Source organism: Oncorhynchus nerka, linkage group LG26 (assembly GCF_034236695.1).
Source record: "Oncorhynchus nerka isolate Pitt River linkage group LG26, Oner_Uvic_2.0, whole genome shotgun sequence".
NCBI lineage: Eukaryota > Metazoa > Chordata > Actinopteri > Salmoniformes > Salmonidae > Oncorhynchus > Oncorhynchus nerka.
The window spans coordinates 11,582,664-11,603,537 of NC_088421.1; the positions used below are offsets into that span (position 1 = coordinate 11,582,664).

The 20,874-nt window shown below is 44.8% G+C and overlaps 1 protein-coding gene and 1 long non-coding RNA gene across 2 annotated transcripts in view; one reads left to right on the forward strand and one right to left on the reverse strand.

Moving 5' to 3' along the window:
* LOC135564656 (uncharacterized) overlaps positions 1-12,306 on the forward strand; it is a 21,737-nt gene extending 9,431 nt beyond the window's left edge. Inside the window, exon 2 of the long non-coding RNA XR_010461180.1 lies at positions 11,706-12,306. This is a non-coding gene — a long non-coding RNA (uncharacterized LOC135564656). The remainder of the gene's footprint in view (positions 1-11,705) is intronic.
* The window catches only part of LOC115110283 (signal transducer and activator of transcription 5B-like), a 115,606-nt gene that overhangs the window by 62,546 nt on the left and 32,186 nt on the right, over positions 1-20,874 (reverse strand). The window lies entirely within an intron of this gene.

A 20,874-nucleotide genomic window follows, 5' to 3' on the forward strand; every position in this document is an offset into this window, starting at 1 on the left:
ATCATGACATCACAGCAGACCACTCGATCTAGTAGAGTCCTGCCTGGCTGGCTGCAAACATTAGGCATGGACAAAGTGCAGCTTGCTTGTTAACAAATCATCCTATCAGTCGATAGGAAGCAAAAGACAGAACATGAAACTCCCAGTAAAGACGAGAACAGCGAGGATGGATTCCAGCCAAGGCCATCCAGCGGAGTGGACAGAGAGACTAGCCTCCATAGAGACTGTGAACAGGCTCATGTCAGGGACACTGCATTGGAATTTATGGATTGTATTGTGCTAGCTACAGTAGAAGTTCCGATGATCATCTCTGCTGTACCCCAGAGGACAACACATGACTGGGTCTGTGAGGTGTCGAGAGGGAAAGAGGGGGGAGGCGACAGGAGACAGGGACAAAAGAAGCCCTTTGTACCTCCCAGTTCCAGCCCAGAGGGGATGATACTACAGTAAGGACAGAAATAGCATCCTTCCATCAACCCAACCCTACCTCCCACCACCATATTTACTGTATACAGTAGACATGACATGACTCATCAGTTCACTACCAAGGTCATGTAGGCAATACAGTTGAAGTCGGAAGTTTACATACACTTAGTTTGGAGTCATTAAAACTCGTTTTTCAACCACTCCACAAATTTCTTGTTAACAAACTATAGTTTTGGCAAGTCGGTTAGGACATCTACTTCGTGCACGACACAAGTAATTTTTCCAACAATTGTTTACAGACAGATTATTTCACTTATAATTCACTGTATCACAGTTCCAGTGGTTCAGAAGTTTACATACACTAAGTTGACTGTGCCTTTAAACAGCTTGGAAAATTCCAGAAATTGATGTCATGGCTTTAGAAGCTTCTGATAGACTAATTGACATTAGAGGTCGACCGATTATGATTTTTCAACGCCGATACCGATACTGATTATTGGAGGATAAAAAAATCCGATACCGATTAATTGGCCGATTTTAATTTAATTTAAATTTAAAAAAAATTAAATATTTTTTATTCGTAATAATGACAATTACAACAATACTGAATGAAGACTTATTTTATCTTAATATAATACATCAATAAAATCAATTTAGTCTCAAATAAATAATAAACATGTTCAATTTGGTTTAAATAATGCAAAAACAAAGTGTCATGTAATGTGCCATGTAAAAAAGCTAACGTTTAAGTTCCTTGCTCAGAACATGAGAACATATGAAAGCTGATGGTTCCTTTTAACATTAGTCTTCAATATTCCCAGGTAAGAAGTTTTAGGTTGTAGTTATTATAGGAATTATAGGACTATTTATCTCTATATGATTTGTATTTCATATACCTTTGACTATTGGATGTTCTTACAGGCACTTTAGTATAGCCAGTGTAACAGTATAGCTTCCATGCCTCTCCTCACTCCAACTTGGGCTCCAACCAGGAACACATTGACAACAGCCACCCTAGAAGCAGCGTTACCCATGCAGAGCAAGGGGAACAACTACTCCAAGTCTCAGAGCGAGTGACGTTTGAAACGCTCTTAGCGCGCACCCCGCTAACTAGCTAGCCATTTCACATCGGTTACACCAGCCTAATCTCATGAGTTGATAGGCTTGAAGTCATAAACAGCGCAATGCTTGAAGCAAAGCGAAGAGCTGCTGGCAAACGCATGAAAGTGCTGTTTGAATGAATGCTTACGAGCCTTCTACTGCCTACCACCGCTCAGTCAGACTGCTCGATCAAATCATAGGCTTAATTATAACATAATAACACACAGAAATACGAGCCTTAGGTCATTAAAATGGTCGAATCCGGAAACTATAATTTTGAAAACAAAACGTTTATTCTTTCAGTGAAATACGGAACCGTTCCGTATTTTATCTAACAGATAGCATCCCTAAGTCTAAATATTGCTGTTACATTGTACAACCTTCAATGTTATGTCATAATTATGTACAATTCTGGCAAATTAATTACGGCCTTTGTTAGGAATAAATGGACTTCACACAGTTCGCAACGAGCCAGACGGCCCACACTGCTGCATACACCCTGACTGCTTGCACAGAACGCAAGAGAAGTGACAATTTCCCCAGTTATAAGAAATTCATGTTAGCAGGCAATATTAACTAAATATGCAGGTTTAAAAAAGATATACTTGTGTATTGATTTTAAAGAAAGTCATTGATGTTTATGGTACATTGGTGCAACGACGGTGCCTTTTTCGCAAATGCGCTTGTTAAATCATCACCCGTTTGGCGAAGTAGGCTGTGATTCGATGAGAAATGAACAGGCACCGCATCGATTATATGTAACGCAGGACATGCTAGATACACTTGTAATATCATCAACCATGTGTAGTTAACTAGTGATTATGTTAAGATTGATTGTTTTTTATAAGATAAGTTTAATGCTAGCTAGCGACTTACCTTGGCTTCTTGCTGCCCTCACGTAACAGGTAGTCAGTCTGCCACGCAGGCTCCTCATGGAGTGCAATGTAAGGCAGGTGGTTAGAGCGTTGGACTAATAACCAGAAGGTTGCAAAAACGAATCCCCAAGCTGACATGGTAAAATCTGTCGTTCTGCCCCTGAACAAGGCAGTTAACCCACCGTTCCTAGGCCATCATTGAAAATAAGATTGTGTTCTTAAAACTGACTTGCCTAGTTAAATAAAGGTGTTACATTTTTTTTTAATCTGCAAATTGGTGTCCAAAAATACCATTTACCGATTGTTATGAAAACTTGAAATCGGCCATTCCGATCAAATCGGTCGACCTCTAATTGACATCATTTGAGTCAATTGGAGGTGTACCTGTGGATGAATTTCAAGGCCTACCTTCAAACTCAGTGCCTCTTTGCTAGACATCATGGGAAAATCAAAAGAAATCCAGCCAAGACCTCATAAAACAATTGTAGACCTCCACAAGTCTGGTTCATCCTTGGGAACAATTTCCAAACGCCTGAAGGTACCACGTTCATCTGTACAAACAATAGCACACAAGTATAAACACCATGGGACAAAGCAGCCGTCATACCGCTCAGGAAGGAGATGCGTTCTGCCTCCTAGAGATGAACGTACTTTGGTGCAAAAAGTACAAATCAATCCCAGAACAACAGCAAAGGACCTTGTGGAGATGCTGGAGGAAACCGGTACAAAAGTATCAGTAAAACGAGTCCTATATCGACATAACCTGAAAGGCCGCTCAGCAAGGAAGAAGTCACTGCTCCAAAACCGCCATAAAAAGCCAGACTACAGTTTGCAACTGCACATGGGGACAAAGATCGTATTTCTTGGAGAAATGTCCTCTGCTCTGATGAAACAAAAATAGAACTGTTTGGCCATAATGACCATCGTTATGTTTAGAGGAAAAAGGGGGAGGCTTGCAAGCCAAAGAACACCATCCCAATCGTGAAGCATGGGAGGGGGGGGGCAACATTGTTGGTGGTTGCTTTACTGCAGGAGGGACTGGTGCGTTTCACAAAATAGATGGCTTCATGAGGAAGGACAATTATGTGGATATATTGAAGCAACATCTCAAGACATCAGTCAGGAAGTTAAAGCTTGGTCACAAATGGGTCTTCCAAATGGACAATGACCCCAAGCATACTTCCAAAGTTGTGGCTGAATGGCTTAAGGACAACAAATTCAAGGTATTAGAGTGGCCATCACAAAACCCTGACCTCCATCCTATAGAAAATTTGTGGGCAGAACTGAAAAAGTATGTGCAAGCAAGGAGGCCTACACACTTGACTCCGTTACACTAGCTCTGTCGGGAGGAATGGGTAAAAATTCACCCAATTTATTGTGGGAAGCTTGTGGAAGGCTACCCGAAACGTTTGACCCAAGCTAAACAATTTAAAGGCAATGCTACCAAATACTAATTGAGTGTATGTAAACTTCTGACCCACTGGGAATGTGACGAAATAAATAAAAGCTTAAATAAATCTAACAGACCTTGAACAGGATATTTTTACTAGGATTAAATGTCAGGAATTGTGAAAAACTGAGTTTAAATGTATTTGGCTAAGGTGTATGTAAACTTCCAACTTCAACTGTACATTAGGTGGGCTGTGGTGCTGGGTGTTTGTGGGCATAATGTGTGTGTGTGTCTGCTTGCGTGTGTGCTCATCTCATGTGAACATTTGCTTCCAGCTGTGGGTTGGGTAGATTTAGAACTATTTACTGATCATGTTTAATTAATAATAAGGGCAGAAAAATCCCCCCTGGGAGTCCAACATGTAGCAGGACATCACATCATGGTCTAGTCTCTCTGCCCTGTGGTTTATCCCTCCTCTCCCAGCAGCACCACTGTCTGCCTGTCTTCCAGTTCCTGTCTGCCAGTTCCTGTCTGTTTTTCACAGCCCCACTGCACAGCAGGACCCTCTACTAGCACATCCACATAACACATCCTAAGGGTAGCAACATTACTGTTGCTGCCATGCTATGTTGTTGTCTCAGGTCTCTCTTTATGTAGTATTGTGGTGTCTCTCTTTATGTAGTATTGTGGTGTCTCTCTTTATGTAGTATTGTGGTGTCTCTCTTTATGTAGTATTGTGGTGTCTCTCTTTATGTAGTATTGTGGTGTCTCTCTTGTCGTGATGTATGTTTTTGTCCTATATATTTATTTTATTTAGTATTTTTAATCCCAGCCCCAGTCCCCCCAGGAGGCCTTTTGCCTTTTGGTAGGTCATCATTGTAAATAAGAATTTGTTCTTAACTGACTTGCCTAATTAAATACAGGTTAAATTTAAAAAAGAAAACAGTTGAGTGGAGCGTGGCTACTGTATAATGTTTACATTTTAAAAATGTATTTGGTTTTGTTTGTGTGTGTGTACAAGTCTATGTCTACAGATAATGGAACTAAGGCTATGTTGGCACAGCATGTCTGTCTGTCTACAGAGGACATTGGTCTAAATGAGCATGGCTAAAAGGGTCATCGTGGTCACATGTTTGTCATTAAATTAATGACAAACTTGTGACCTCCATGCAGGCCCAGGGCTGGGCTGGGCTCCTCTTGAAGAACAGAGTGGTAGGGTGGTTACAAGACACACAAACATATACACACACAAAGCTTTATTCATACTGAACATAACAGCTCTTCATAGAGAGGTCGGTGTAACCATCAAAGAAAGCATTTGTCACCGTCTGATGGGAGCAGGGGTACTGAGTGAAGCAGGAGAGAGGGCAGTGCTCTGTAAAGAGTTGACACGCTAATGAATCGCATGACGAAGCGGATTCAACAGGGGCGGTTCCAAGGCCTGTCTCTGGGCCCTTTACGGCCGGGGCCTGATAGAATCATTACGCTGTTCGGAGCAGGAACAATGGAGGGACACAGAGGGCTTTGATCATGGGACCAACCCAAGGGAGATGGATGGGGAGTGTGGCTCAGAGGACCCCTCGTGAACCGCCCTGGGGAGGGACGAGTGTAGAGAGGATGAAGGATAACGGATAGCAGGATGACTGGTTTATGCATCCCCACTTCTCCAAACATTATAACATTCTGAGATGGAAAGGGGAACTAAGAAAGAAAACCTGTTATAAAAGGCAGTGTAACTGTGGTAACTAACTCAGGTGAGTGCTCTGCACAGGGGTCGACTAACTCCCACTACCACTTAGCCCCATCGATCAGGTGCGTCACACACACACGTTGCTAAGGAGAAGTTGACCAAGCGAACCTGTTGCACTCCGCTGGAGAACACACGCTGCCAGATTGAAAGGCCGAATGCTACTTACTGAGAGGAGACAAGAGAAAAGACATGAGTGATGTCATTACTATCTATCCAGCTGTAGAATACTAATACGCCTGCAGTTAATAGCAGAACATCTACCCTCTGTTAGGCACTATCAGTGTCAATGGCAGCAGCAGTACACAAGCACACACACACACACACACACACACACACACACACACACACACACACACACACACACACACACACACAGTCTTGACCCATGGACAGATCCCATTGTATTGTTGTAAAATGGGGAAGATGGTGCTAGTCAGTACAGGCTTGGAGTTGAGAACACAATGACCTGCTAGCTTTGATTATGGGGTGCAGAGAAAGGAGGAAAGACACACAGACATTACGCACACTCTCACACACAACAACACACACATTTTTACGCAGCAGCCAGAGACTCAAAATGTGTGGTATTATTTGGATCCTGAGAACCAGGTAGGCCAGAGAGCACTCCGCCTCTTTCTTCACCAACACCCCCTTTTACATCCCTTCAGTGGGATACAGAGAGAAGAGGGTGTCTTGGATGTTTGAACAAAAGGAAGAGCGCACATACAAAAGAAACACACGCCCTAAATTCCCAACATGCTGTATGTCAATATTGATGACAGTCAAAATGAGACACTGTGAAATGCTCATGGGTGTTACTTGTGCATGTCAAAATGACTGCTGTCTATTGTAGGCTACAGGAATGTCGGTCTATCTCGCTCCTGTCTGAGAGTCTAGCAGTAATAATGTCCTCCTGACTGGTTCTATAGGGAAAGGGGGGATACCTAGTCAGTTGTACAACTGAACGCATTCAACTGAAATGTGTCTTCCACATTTAACCCAACCTGGGAATACTGAGTGGTGGGAAATGTCTGAGCTTTGCTCTATCTTGAGCTCCTTCTTCACAAGTTGGGAAATGTGGCTAAACCCAAAGACCAACCCACACAGCGTGGCAGAGAAGAGAGAGAGAGGTTGCTAGGGTTTTAGTTTGATTAGTAAACAAAAAGCATCTCAACCTCAGCACACATTCTTGACAAACCAACTGTTTGTTTCTGTGTCTACATTCGTTACTGTCCTAGAAATAGAAATAAACAGCTAAACCTGGGCTACCATCCCAACCAGAAGTGAAGCCAGAACTGTCAGTCTATCTCGATCCGTCTGAAGTGCAGCTCATTGGCAGCACTTCTATTTAAAAACCAAAGGACCTATTTCTATACTGTAATTCTGTAGGGGGCGTGACAGGAGCAGCACTCATACATGGCAATTGAAAGGCATTCTCTGACTACACAGATCCATGGACAGCCTCAAACTATGCGTCTAGACGCAACACAGAGGCCTCGGCTCTCTAAAGGAATATAAGTGTGTGTGTTTGTGTACTTCTCCAGCTCTTATAGAGCCCCAGAGGCTGGAAAGCTGTAACTTCTAATGTTCCAGCCACTGACATGGGAGACTGCAGAGTGATGGAAGGGGAGGGCAGGGCAACAAGTAGAAAGCAGAATCAATCAAAGCACACAGCTCCCAGCTCTCAGCCTGCATGGGAAAAGACCTGTGGCCACATATATGGGTGATCAAACACAGTCTGCCATTGACGACTGCTCAATGCAGTCATGCTGATGTGGTTACCTACTTAGGCTTCATTTACACAGGCAACCCAATTTAGATATGTTGCCCAATTATTAGCAAAAGAGCTGATCTGATTGATTAAAATACCAATTAGTGGGAAAATGTGTAAACGAAGCCATAATGGCAATAATGGCAAGAATAATTCAGAATTGTGGATTGTCTGAGCGCCCACTAGATGCAAGAACACAACACAGCATAAGGGCTAGTCATACACAGCTGTCGTAATAAATGTTGCTTCTGCAAGACTATGTTCTAGAACAGGTATACATGTACGCAAATGAAACCATGTAGTGTTCATCGAAATAACAACACCATGTCAAATACAGGTAACCTAGACAAATAATTAACATATAATCACATGAACTGTTAGTCTCTCGCGGGAATTCCACCAACGGTCCGTTTGTAGCCAAACATAGCTGCTGCTCATTCAGTTTGCTTGAAAATTGATAAATGGTTAAAAGAAAAGTAGAAACACATACCATAGGAACACATACCAGCTCTACTGGTAGTTCTGCTACTACCAGCAGTACTACACATGCACCTGTCGACGACAGACAGACGTTGTAGCATCAGTAATTCTACATGTGTTGTTAGCTCAGCTAGCATGGACACTGACAGTTATGAATCTGATTCAGTTGAAGAGCTGGTATATGTCCTTTACGTTTACGGGGGGTCAATTAAGGAAGACATCCTCTTCTGTAAACCACTGGAAACCAGGACAGGAGAGGATATTTTTAAAGTACTTTACAGCTTTGTGGTGACAAATGGACTTTGGTTGTCAAGATGTGTTGGTATCTGTACTGATGGCGCAAAAGCCATGACAGGGAGACATAGTGGAGTGGTAACGCACATGCAAGCAGTTGCTCCCGACGCCACTTGCGTACACTGCAGCATCCACCGAGAGGCTCTTGCTGCCAAGGGAATGAATGCCTGACAGCTTGAAAGATGTTTTGGACACTGCAGTGAAAATGGTTAACTTTAAAGTTAAAGCAAGGCCCCTGAACTTGTGTATTTTCTGCACTATGCAATGATACGGGCAGCGACCATGTAACACTTTTACAACATACAGAAGTGCGCTGGTTATCAAGGGGCAAAGTACTGACACGTTTTTTAAAATTGAGAGATGAGCTTCAAGTTCTTTACTGACCATAATTTTCACTTGTCTGACTGCTTGCATGATGATGAGTTTCTCGCACCACTGGCCTATCTGGGTGATGCTTTTTTTCGCCTGAATGATCTGAATCTAGGATTCCAGGGACTCTCCGCAACTATATTCAATGTGCGGGACAAAATGATTAAGAAGTTGGAGCTCTTCTCTGTCTGCATTAACAAGGAAAACACACAGGTATTTCCATCATTGTATGATTTTCTGCGTGCAAATGAACTCAAGCTTACGGACAATGTCAAATGTGATATATGGAAGTACCTGAATGAGTTGGGTGCGCAATTAGGCAGGTACTTTACCGAAACGGATGACACAAACAACTGGATTCGTTATCCCTTTCATGCCTTGCCTCCAGTCCATTTACCAATATCTGAACAAGAGAACCTCATCGAAATTGCAACTCAGTGCTGTGAAAATGTAATTTAATCAGAAGCCACTGCCAGATTTCTGTATTGAGCTGCACTCAGACTATCCTGCCTTGGCATATCGCGTTGTAAAGACACTGATGCCCTTTGCAACCACGTACCTATGTGAGAGTGGATTCTCGGCCCTCACTAGCATGAAAACTAGCATGAAAACTTTAAATCTGCGTATTCCTTCAAAGCTCAGTTGTCCTGAGTCTGCACAACTCTCCCAGGACCTAGGATCAAGAGAGACGCTCAAGTGTTTTAGTACTATATCTCTTGACACAATGATGAAAATAAACATGGCCTCTAAACCTTCAAGCTGCATACTGGACCCTATTCCAACTAAACTACTGAAAGAGCTGCTTCCTGTGCTTGGCCCTCCTATGTTGAACATAATAAACGGCTCTCTATCCACCGGATGTGTACCAAACTCACTAAAAGTGGCAGTAATAAAGCCTCTCTTGAAAAAGCCAAACCTTGACCCAGAAAATATTTAAAAAACTATCGGCCTATATCGAATCTTCCATTCCTCTCAAAAATTTTAGAAAAGGCTGTTGCGCAGCAACTTACTGCCTTCCTGAAGACAAACAATGTATACGAAATGCTTCAGTCTGGTTTTAGACCCCATCATAGCACTGAGACGGCACTTGTGAAGGTGGTAAATGACATTTTAATGGCATCGGACCGAGGCTCTGCATCTGTCCTCGTGCTCCTAGACCTTAGTGCTGCTTTTGATACCATCGATCACCACATTCTTTTGGAGAGAATCAGGCCCTACACCCAAACAAGGGCACTGCGTTCATCCACCTCTGGCCTGCTCGCCTCCATACCACTGAGGAAGTACAGTTCCCGCTCAGCCCAGTCAAAACTGTTCGCTGCTCTGGCCCCCCAATGGTGGAACAAACTCCCTCACGACGCCAGGACAGCGGAGTCAATCACCACCTTCCGGAGACACCTGAAACCCCACCTCTTTAAGGAATACCTAGGATAGGATAAAGTAATCCTTCTCCCCCTCCCCCCCCCCCTTAAAAGACCTAGATGCACTATTGTAAAGTGGCTGTTCCACTGGATGTCATAAGGTGAAAGCACCAATTTGTAAGTCGCTCTGGATAAGAGCGTCTGCTAAATGACTTAAATGTAAATGTAAATGAGAGATTGGAAACCCAAATTGGTCTACACGGACAAGTTCTGGCCTGGTTTAGATCTTATCTGTCGGAAAGATATCAGTTTGTCTCTGTGAATGGTTTGTCCTCTGACAAATCAACTGTACATTTCGGTGTTCCTCAAGGTTCCGTTTTAGGACCACTATTGTTTTCACTATATATTTTACCTCTTGGGGATGTTATTCGAAAACATAATGTTAACTTTCACTGCTATGCGGATGACACACAGCTGTACATTTCAATGAAACATGGTGAAGCCCCACAATTGCCCTTGCTAGAAGCATGTGTTTCAGACATAAGGAAGTGGATGGCTGCAAACTTTCTACTTTTAAACTCGGACAAAACAGAGATGCTTGTTCTAGGTCCCAAGAAACAAAGAGATCTTCTGTTGAATCTGACAATTCATCTTAATGGTTGTACAGTCGTCTCAAATAAAACTGTGAAGGACCTCGGCGTTACTCTGGACCCTGATCTCTCTTTTGAAGAACATATCAAGACCATTTCGAGGACAGCTTTTTTCCATCTACGTAACATTGCAAAAATCAGAAACTTTCTGTCCAAAAATGATGCAGAAAAATTAATCCATGCTTTTGTCACTTCTAGGTTAGACTACTGCAATGCTCTACTTTCCGGCTACCCGGATAAAGCACTAAATAAACTTCAGTTGGTGCTAAATACGGCTGCTAGAATCCTGACTAGAACCAAAAATCATATTACTCCAGTGCTAGCCTCTCTACACTGGCTTCCTGTCAAAGCAAGGGCTGATTTCAAGGTTTTACTGCTAACCCACAAAGCATTACATGGGCTTGCTCCTACCTATCTCTCTGATTTGGTCCTGCCGTTCATACCTACACGTACGCTACGGTCACAAGACGCAGGCCTCCTAATTGTCCCTAGAATTTCTAAGCAAACAGCTGGAGGCAGGGCTTTCTCCTATAGAGCTCCATTTTTATGGAACGGTCTGCCTACCCATGTCAGAGATGCAAACTCGGTCTCAACCTTTAAGTCCTTACTGAAGACTCATCTCTTCAGTGGGTCATATGATTGAGTGTAGTCTGGCCCAGGAGTGGGAAGGTGAACGGAAAGGCTCTGGAGCAACGAACCGCCCTTGCTGTCTCTGCCTGGCCGGTTCCCCTCTTTCCACTGGGATTCTCTGCCTCAAACCCTATTACAGGGGCTGAGTCACTGGCTTGCTGGGGCTCTCTCATGCCGTCCCTGGAAGGGGTGCGTCACCTGAGTGGGTTGATTCACTGATGTGGTCATCCTGTCTGGGTTGGCGCCCCCCTTGGGTTGTGCCGTGGCGGAGATCTTTGTGGGCTATACTCAGCCTTGTCTCAGGATGGTAAGTTGGTGGTTGAAGATATCCCTCTAGCTGTGTGGGGGCTGTGCTTTGGCAAAGTGGGTGGGGTTATATCCTTCCTATTTGGCCCTGTCCAGGGGTGTCCTCGGATGGGGCCACAGTGTCTCCTGACCCCTCCTGTCTCAGCCAGTATTTATGTATTTATGCTGCAGTACTTTATGTGTCGGGGGGCTAGGGTCAGTTTGTTATATCTGGAGTACTTCTCCTGTCCTATTCGGTGTCCTGTGTGAATCTAAGTGTGCGTTCTCTAATTCTCTCCTTCTCTCTTTCTTTCTCTCTCTCGGAGGACCTGAGCCCTAGGACCATGCCCCAGGACTACCTGACATGATGACTCCTTGCTGTCCCCAGTCCACCTGACCGTGCTGCTGCTCCAGTTTCAACTGTTCTGCCTTATTATTATTCGACCATGCTGGTCATTTATGAACATTTGAACATCTTGTCCATGTTCTGTTATAATCTCCACCCGGCACAGCCAGAAGAGGACTGGCCACCCCACATAGCCTGGTTCCTCTCTAGGTTTCTTCCTAGGTTTTGGCCTTTCTAGGTAGTTTTTCCTAGCCACCGTGCTTCTACACTTGCATTGCTTGCTGTTTGGGGTTTTAGGCTGGGTTTCTGTACAGCACTTTGAGATATCAGCTGATGTACGAAGGGCTATATAAATACATTTGATTTGATTTGATTCGAAAACTAAATTACAGGCACAGACTGTGTGTGGAAAATTATTTAAGACTAATACTCTCTCCAATACAACCCAACGTTGCAGAGTTATGTGCATCCTTTCAAGCACACCCTTCTCATTAACCTGTGGTGAGTTATTACATTTTTAATGAACAAATTAAGTTTTATATGTAAGATGGCTAAATAAAGATCAAAATTATTGATTATAATTATTATATTATTATTTTTGTTCTGGTCCTATAAGAGCTCTTTGTCAATTCCCACGAGCCGGGTTGTGACACAAACTCACACTCATTCTTATGTTTAATAAATGTATCGTATTGTGTGTGTGTGCTGGAGGTTGAATGTTTGAAGGGGTACTGGACTATAAAAAGTTTGGAAACCACTCTGTTCTATAAGAATATTGCACCATAAACATGTCATTACCGTAGCTCTGCGGCTTTGTCCGATGAATGATGCTTTAGTTCACAGTGAGCGGACCAGATATTTCTGCTGAGTCTGCAGCACAGGAGCCATAGTTCACTGGTGATGACACAGAGAGAACGTGGCTGGCCTTTTACAATGCTGTGGAGGAGTAGGTCAAGTATTTAAAGGGAATGGCAGAGTGGAAAAGTAGAGGGAGGGAGGGATGGATGGAGGGGGTTAGCTTGAAAAGCACGCTGGAGAAGCATGTGACATCGGGGATCCGCCAATGAGAGCCAAGGTAGTGTAGCTAGGTCAAAAAGAACCAGGCCGGGCAAAGACTAAATGTCTGTCTGCAGAGTGAAGTGTAGTTTTATAACAATCATTTAATGGAGTACACTCCCAGTCTCATTAATGGAGGACAGGAGTTTTTCAAGCGTTTTTATCAATAGTTAGTTCAGGTCACGTAGTCAGGAAAGACACCTGACCTTAGCGAATACAGCAGACTTACTGGAACTTACAGGCCAAATTATTGTTACTCTCACCATTTTGTGGGGAAGGACTTTGGATAAGGCAGGCTGATGTTTACTGGGATACGTCTTGTTCTGGAAGCAGAACTGAGTGATTTCCACTAGATGGGCCAGCTGCAAAGTCAAAATTGGCTATATTGTAAAAACCATGAAAACAAACATTTGCTTTTTGGTCGTAGCCCTTTACACTCGTACCCGCGTTGAAAATAGATTTGGGCACCGATAAGCACCTAAATTGGAACACAGTAGCTGTACATTAACCTGCTATAAATGACATCAGAGCTCAGGCCCTAAGCTTCACAGTGCTGTGAGGGTTTTGACTGACAGCCGTGCTGAACTTGAACACGCGCGTGACAAGAAGTCGCCCCAATCCCTCCTGCTAATTGGACAACTTTTGCAACGGTTTTGGTTTTCTGAGTGAGGGAAGTGTTGTAAATGAAGAGAACTCTATGTATTTTGAAAGATGAGACGTTGAGGATTACAATAAACACCGCTTTGATGTCATACAAGCAGGCCAAACACCCATGAGTCCTAATGTGCGACTTCACATTTCCATATCATAAAACTCATGTCATATACAGTGTCGACGTTTATGATCACTATGTTTGACGTACAGTTACAATATGACATGGCGTCATACCCTTGACTGTTCTGAACAGAATGAGCCTATGTTTGTCCATTGTGAAGAAAACTTGCCACGGAACACACAGCTGAATGCACGCATGACTCCTTTCTATACGCACAAAATTACAATCCGTTTCCCTGTATTGCATTGTGAAAGCCTAGCACTGTCACATCATATTTTAGAACTTAGCTAGCCATGTTGGAAATAGAACAAGCGTTCAAATGATGCCCACCTGACTCGTTTTTGGATTGCGTAAACACCAACGGTAATTGTGTGATGGCGGGGATGCAGGGTTGTGTTCCAACCAAAATGACTACAAGTGTGCTCTAGTTCCTCAACGGCACAGCTAGGAGAGCTCATAAAGCACCTTATAGTTGAAGACTCTTCTTTGAGTCATAAAGTGCATTGAAACGACTTAGGAACTGTGTACACTTTGGAGAGGTGTTTGGCCACTTGGAGACACCAGTCAGTCCTCTGACTCAAACCCATGTTTCTTTTTATGTCTTATGTTGCACCTACCCCACATTTTCCAGGAAATGTTCTTATCATGTTCCTGAATGTGTCCAGAGTATTTCCAGAGTTCGTTATCAACAAATGCAGGGAGAAAATGACAGTAAATGTAATATGTAAAATAAATGAACAGTAATGTTTGGAATCAGTCTTGTCAGGTGAACTGTTGTCTTCTTTGGTCAAATCATTTCCCCATAATCGCCCCATAAACGGTTCCCTTTCAAGTGCTACTGTACCATGCTTATTAATTTAATTTAACTGTAGCCCTATCCGTGTAGGCCAATTCCCACGAGTGTAAAGGGTTAGGGTTAGGCATTAGTGTTAGTGGTGCGGTTAAGGTTAAGGTTAGAGTTAAGGTTAGGTTTAAAATCTGATTTTATGACGCTGTGGCTTCGCCACTCTGCACAACTGCCTCCAACAACATTCATGACGAAAAGCGCTAACCTGCCTTGAAACAGTGGAACACTTGTGCTCTGTCAGACACACTGGAAACTCTCAGAAGGCATGGGTCACATCATTTAAGTGGTTTTGAATGATCTTGAAGGGATTCGATTTAAATGAAAGCACAACTTTTACACTACATATACAAAAGTATGTGGACAAATTTCCTTCAAATGAATGGATTTGGCTATTTCAGCCACACCCATTGCTGACGTGTATAAAATCGTGCACACATCCATGAAATCTCCATAGACAAACATTGTCAGTAGAATGGCCTCACTGAAGAGCTCAGTGACTTTCAACGTGGCACCGTCATAGGATGCCACTTTTCCAACAAGTCAGTTTGTCAAATTTCTGCCCTTCTAGAGCTGCCCTGGTCAACTGTAAGTGCTGTTATTGTGAAGTGGAAACGTCTAGGAGCAATAACGGCTCAGCCACGAACTGATAGGCCACATAAGCTCACAGAATGGGACGGCCGAGTCCTGAAGCGCATAGCATGTAAGAATCGTCTGTCCTCGGTTGCAACACTCACCACCGAGTTCCAAACTGCCTCTGAAAGCAACGGCAGCACAAGAACTGTTCGTCAGGAGCCTCAAATGGGTTTCCATGGCCGAGCAGCCGCACACAAGCCTAAGATCACCATGCGCTGGAGTGGTGTAATACTCGCCCCCATTGGACTCTGGAGCAGTGGAAATGCTTTCTTTGGAGTGATGAATCACGCTTCACCATCTGGCAGTGCGAAGGACGAATCTGGGTTTGACGGATGCCAGGAAAATGCTACCTGTCTGAATGCCAAATGTACAGTTTGGTGGAGGAGGAATAATGATCTGGGGCTGTTTTTCATGGTTCAGGCTCGGTCCCTTTGTCCCTTCACTGGAACTATCTTAACGCTACAGCATTCAATTACATTCTAGACGATTCTGTACTTCCAACTTTGTTGCAACAGTTTGGGGAAGGCCCTTTCCTGTTTCAGCATGAAAATGCCTCCATACAGGTCCATACAGAAATATTGTTGAAATCGGTGTGGAAGAACTTGACTGGACTGCACAGAGCCCATCGAACACCTTTTGGGATGAATTGGAACTCAGACTGTGAGCCAGGCCTAGTGCCCGACCTCACTAATGTTCTTGTGGCTGAAATGAAAGCAAGTCCCCGTAGCAATGCTCCAACATCTAGTGGAAAGCCTTCCCAGAAGAGTGGAGGCTGGTATAGCAGCAAAGGGGGGGACCAACTCCGTATTAAAGTCCATGATTTTGAAATGAGATGTTCGACGAACAGGTGTCCACATACTTGGGCATGTAGTGTACGTTTAAAACAGACAATGATACAGTATGTTGTGTGATGCACCCGGCTAGGAGCAACTATGTTCAGTTAATTGTACTAGTTAAGTCCACTAGCAGACTTGTTTTGGTGCTTTGAAGGGATGTTGAGTGAGATAACGATACATGATACAAAAGTAGACTGTAGATTAAACAGCATGGAACACCAAAGAGATTAGATTTAGATTTCTCTGTTCACTAGCAGTGTGTGAGGAGAATGGACGCACACACACATATATACACTGCAGAGATACTGTTCTTCCTGTCGTGTCAGAAGCATGTCCGTCAATCACTGCTTCAGAGGGAGGTAGGACGAAAAGGAGAGCAGGCGGACGGGGGAGAGACAGGTGCTGATTGAGCCAAGCGCTCTGTTCTGATCTGTGCTTGCCCCCTCTCTCTCTCTCTGACAATGTGGGGCCTTGCTCTGACCTCATTGTGCTCACTAGGCATGCTAGGCTCTGTAAATCTCTCTCTCCTCTCCCCACCCACAGCCCTCTGCAGCCTGCTGCCTCTCTGCTCTGTGTTGGCCCATTCTCTCCAGCCATCTGGTCAGGGTACGGTCCTGAGACATAAACATAAAGGGCACCCTACGTAAACGGAGCCACAGTCCATGGTCCGTTCCAAAAATTTCAGCCACGTAAAGGTACGTAGAAATACACAGAAAATGCAGCCTTTGCGTGAAGTGTGTAGTGGCCTTAAGGTACCCTGAGTGACTGCCTGACTGATTGACTTGCTGACTGACTGACTGTGGGTATCAGCAGCACATTGCACTGAGTGTCCACAGGGTCCACTTCTAGGGAATGATTTGGATACGTTCCATGAACGTTTGGCACTAAGAGCCTGGTTCTCATGTCATGTTAACATAGTCCTAAATCAGGGACCTTAGGGTCACACAGGTTCCAATCGAAGGGAGGTGCTCGGAGGCACTACGATACATGCATCCGCAACTCCATACCTTCATGTAGTATTTGGGTTGGTGTGTGTGTGTGTGAGAGTTTCTGGTTTGTTGTTTATAGTAGAGTACCAGGTGTGACAGGATGGTTATTACTACAGCTGGGCTCTGTATAGCCCTGGAGACTTCACTTAGTCAGTAATACACCTCTCTCACATACCAAATGTAACAGTTCATTCTGATTACATCAAATAAGAAGAAGTTGAACTTGCTCTGCACGTCCAGGTCTGTAGAGGGGTTTGGGTCCGTCAGAGCAGGGCTGCACAACTCCAGTCCTGGAGGGCCGCAAAGTCGACTGCTTTTCATTCCTGCCTTTGTAAATCAGTGACTGACTCAGACCTGATCTGTTAGGAAGAAGAACTCCAGCAGAACTATGACCCTGAAGGACTGGAGTTGAGCACTGCTGGTTGAGAGGGAACGCAGTGCCAAGTGGTGTGCGTGTGTGTGCGCGCGTGTGTGTGTGTGTGTGTGTGTGTGTGTGTGTGTGTGTGTGTGTGTGTGTGTGTGTGTGTGTGTGTGTGTGCGTGCGTGCGTGCGTGCGTGCGTGTGTGTGGATCCTGATAAAGTGAGCAGACGGGGGAGGAGCAGCGTTTTGAGAAATGTTAACGTACCAGACCTCATCCTCTTCCTCTTTATTTTTGAATCCCCCCATGTCCTCAAGTAAACCTTAATGTTCAGACAGGGGGAAAGGAAGAGAGGAACAGAGATATTAAAGTAGAGAGGGATAAAATAGCAAAAGGAAGTTTAGACATATTAATGAAAGGTGGTGATTACGGCTGTGGTTCTACTTGTATGTTCACTGGGCATATGTGTATGTGTGTGCATGTTTGTCTCTCTGTGTTTGTGTGTGTGTGTGCACGCGGGCATGCAAGTTTGTCTCTGTGTGTATGTGTGTGTGCATATTTCTCTCTCTCTCTGTGTGTTTGTGTTTGTGTTTGTCAGAAAGTCATTATATAATCATGGAGGGATGACATAAGGCTTGGGTCAGCAGGAGGATTGCCAGCTGGCAGGAGAGATGCCAGGCCACAGCCAGGTTGGGTTGGACCAGTTCCCTGCAGCCTCCTCCATCCACAGTGGGTGGGGAGAGAGAATGAGCCAGGCAGGGGGGAAGAAGGATCAACAATCCCTTGTTTACACTATCTGATTTCATGCAGTTCACACCATTCTTCAGATGTTAACACCCCTAGCACCATATCGTTCATATCCTTTACAACACAATCACCAGTAGAAGATCAGGTCCCACTGACATAGAATGACTGTAAACACAACAAGCACGGTCCTGTCCTTCTGACCTACAAATCCTACTGTAGGATGGCAGCATGTGGCACGGGGCTATGAGGTCTGGGCTTGTTGGCAGGGAGCGGGGACAATCCATTTCCTAAAAGAATCAGCCATCACCAAGAAGCTTAACCTACATATGGATCAAAACAAGATGGCAGATGAAATGACCCACTGAAAGATCCATCACTAGTGCCTGTCACAAACACTTCAGTTCACTAATCTGTCAGTTAAGGACATGGGCCTATGACTAAGGCATGGCTGTTAAGCCCCTACTGCTGTGGCATTTGCACGTGTGTGTGTGTGTGTGCATGTGTACATGGTCTACTGGCAAAGACCAGGCTCACAACACAAACAAAGCAAACAGAGAGTGTAGCAGATCAATTTAGACCAATAATATTTGGGTCTCATTATCCAGCTCTAATCTGGCCTAAAAGCCTTGGCCTGGGCTCATGGGGCAGAACTAACACAGCTGACCACATGGAATGGCTGCATTGTTCAGCCTCAGTCCCAGTTACTGAAGACTGGAGCCCCTGCCTCCATAGCATAGCATTGAATTCCCTTCCCTTCAGCAGCTGAGCCCAGACCTCGGGCCCCATGGAGGAGACCTGACCACATTAATGCCTGGCCACTGCCCACACCCTCATCAGAGACTTCAGCAATCCACTGACAACCAGCAGTTCTGCTTGCTCTCTCTGCAGTATGTGAACGTGTGAGAAGGCAGCGTCTCCACTTGTCCAACAGGGCTTGTTACGTAACAGCAGTTACAACACAGAGAGAGAGACAACCAAATGCTCTACTTTATTGTTCAGATCAGTACGTGTATAAAATCCTAATCACATCAGTGAACAATTCAATCACAGAAAACCAAGGCTCCCTCCCAGCTCTGTGTAGCTACTTTGTTACCATGAATTGGCCTTCAGTGAGACTGGTCCAGGGCCAATCCCTGCCATCTGTCCAGGAGCCAAGGTCCACCAGAGGCCTGATCCCCCCTCACAGACAGCCTGTGCTACTTCGGTATCTGGTTCTGTACCAAAGGAACCACCACTAGCCAGGCTCTCTGACACAGTAACCAGTCAGTCACAACCTCACATAACACAAGCCAGCCTTATAACCTCAAGAGATGTTGCTTAGCGGCGCAGACCGGCCACCTCCAGGATTAGAGGTATTTTCTGATGACACAACAACCATCTCCAAGCGAACAGACAAACCATTTCAGTAGGGTCATGGTGGAGTGGATCAGACAGGCCAGGCGGCCCGGTGTGGTGAAGTGCTGCTGCCTCAGATGGCTGGCTGCAGTAAAGCAGATTTAGAGGAAGGATGAAGGGAGAGAAAGAGGAGATTAAGAGGCTGAGATTGACAGCTGGAGACGGTGTACTGAGGCCCCTCAACAAAAGGCCTAGGAAGACAAGTGTGAGGGGGGACCATGTTTACGCATCCTTTAGAGGATTGCTGATGGGGCCTCAGCGAGCCTCCTGGGAGAGGAATTTCAGGGGCCACCATCCCAGCCACTGCCCCAGTCCTGCCCCTGTCCAAGTCCTGCCCCTGTCCCAGTCCTGCCCCAGCCCAGTCCCATCCCTGCCACAGTCCCTCCCCTGTCCCAGTCCCAGTCCTGCCCCAGGAGGGCGTGAGGTAAGTAGAGGAAATTGCTACTGCTCAAATCTCATTAACACTCTCTCCCAAGGCTTGGAGGTGGAGACTTGCAGTAGACATGCCCACAAGGTTAGGATCTGTCTATTCAAACAGTAGGCGGCCACCATTGAGGCATTCGTGGAGGCAGTGTAGACCTCACAAAAAAGGGTCCTAGTAAATGAAGTTAAATAAAGGTCAGCACTCAATAGAAGAAAAAGAGGCCAGCTCTCACTAGATGTAGTTGCAGCAGATCCTTAGCGTTTTTATCTTTTCAGAGAGGCAACATGTCCTAATAGTCAATGTCCTCATGTAGAATAGTCCTGCTAGAGTCGAGCCAGACTAGTGGAGGTCCCTACTGTATAGCATTTCCACTATGATGAGGTCTATCCGAGCTCCAGCTAGCCATTGATACAACTGTTTTATTGTCACACACACCTTATAGGTGGAGTGACATGTGGTGTTTCACAGGGTCAGCCATAGTAGGATGGTGTCCCTGGAGCAAATTAGGGTTAAGTGCTTCGCTCAAGGGCACATCGACACATTTTCCACCTTGTCGGCTCGGATAGACGCTCTAAACGCTAGGCGTCCTAATAGCGTAGCCTACCAATCTGCTGACACTGGACAATAATTTTTTGCAATTTTGTTAATTTTTAAAATATTATTATTATTATATATATTTTTAATTACCCCATTTTTTTCCACAATTTTGTGGTATCCAATTGGTAGTTAGTCTTGTGCCATCATTGCAACTCTCGTACAGACTTGGGAGAGGCGAAGGTCGAGAGCCGTGCGTCCCCCGAAACACGACCCGCCATGCTTCTTGTCACACTGCTCACTTAACCCGGAAGACAGTCGCACCAATGTGTCGGAGGAAACACCGTTCAACTGGCTACAGAGGCCAGCGTGCATGAACCCGGCCCACCACAAGGAGTCGCTAGAGCGCGACGAGACAAGGACAACCCAGCAGGCCAACCCACACTGGACAATCATGACCAGCATACAGTGTTATACAGTCCAATTTAGAGAAGAGAGAAAGGGCCTGAGAACCAGCCGTGGGGTAAAGAAAGGGGCAAAAGTCAAGAGATAAT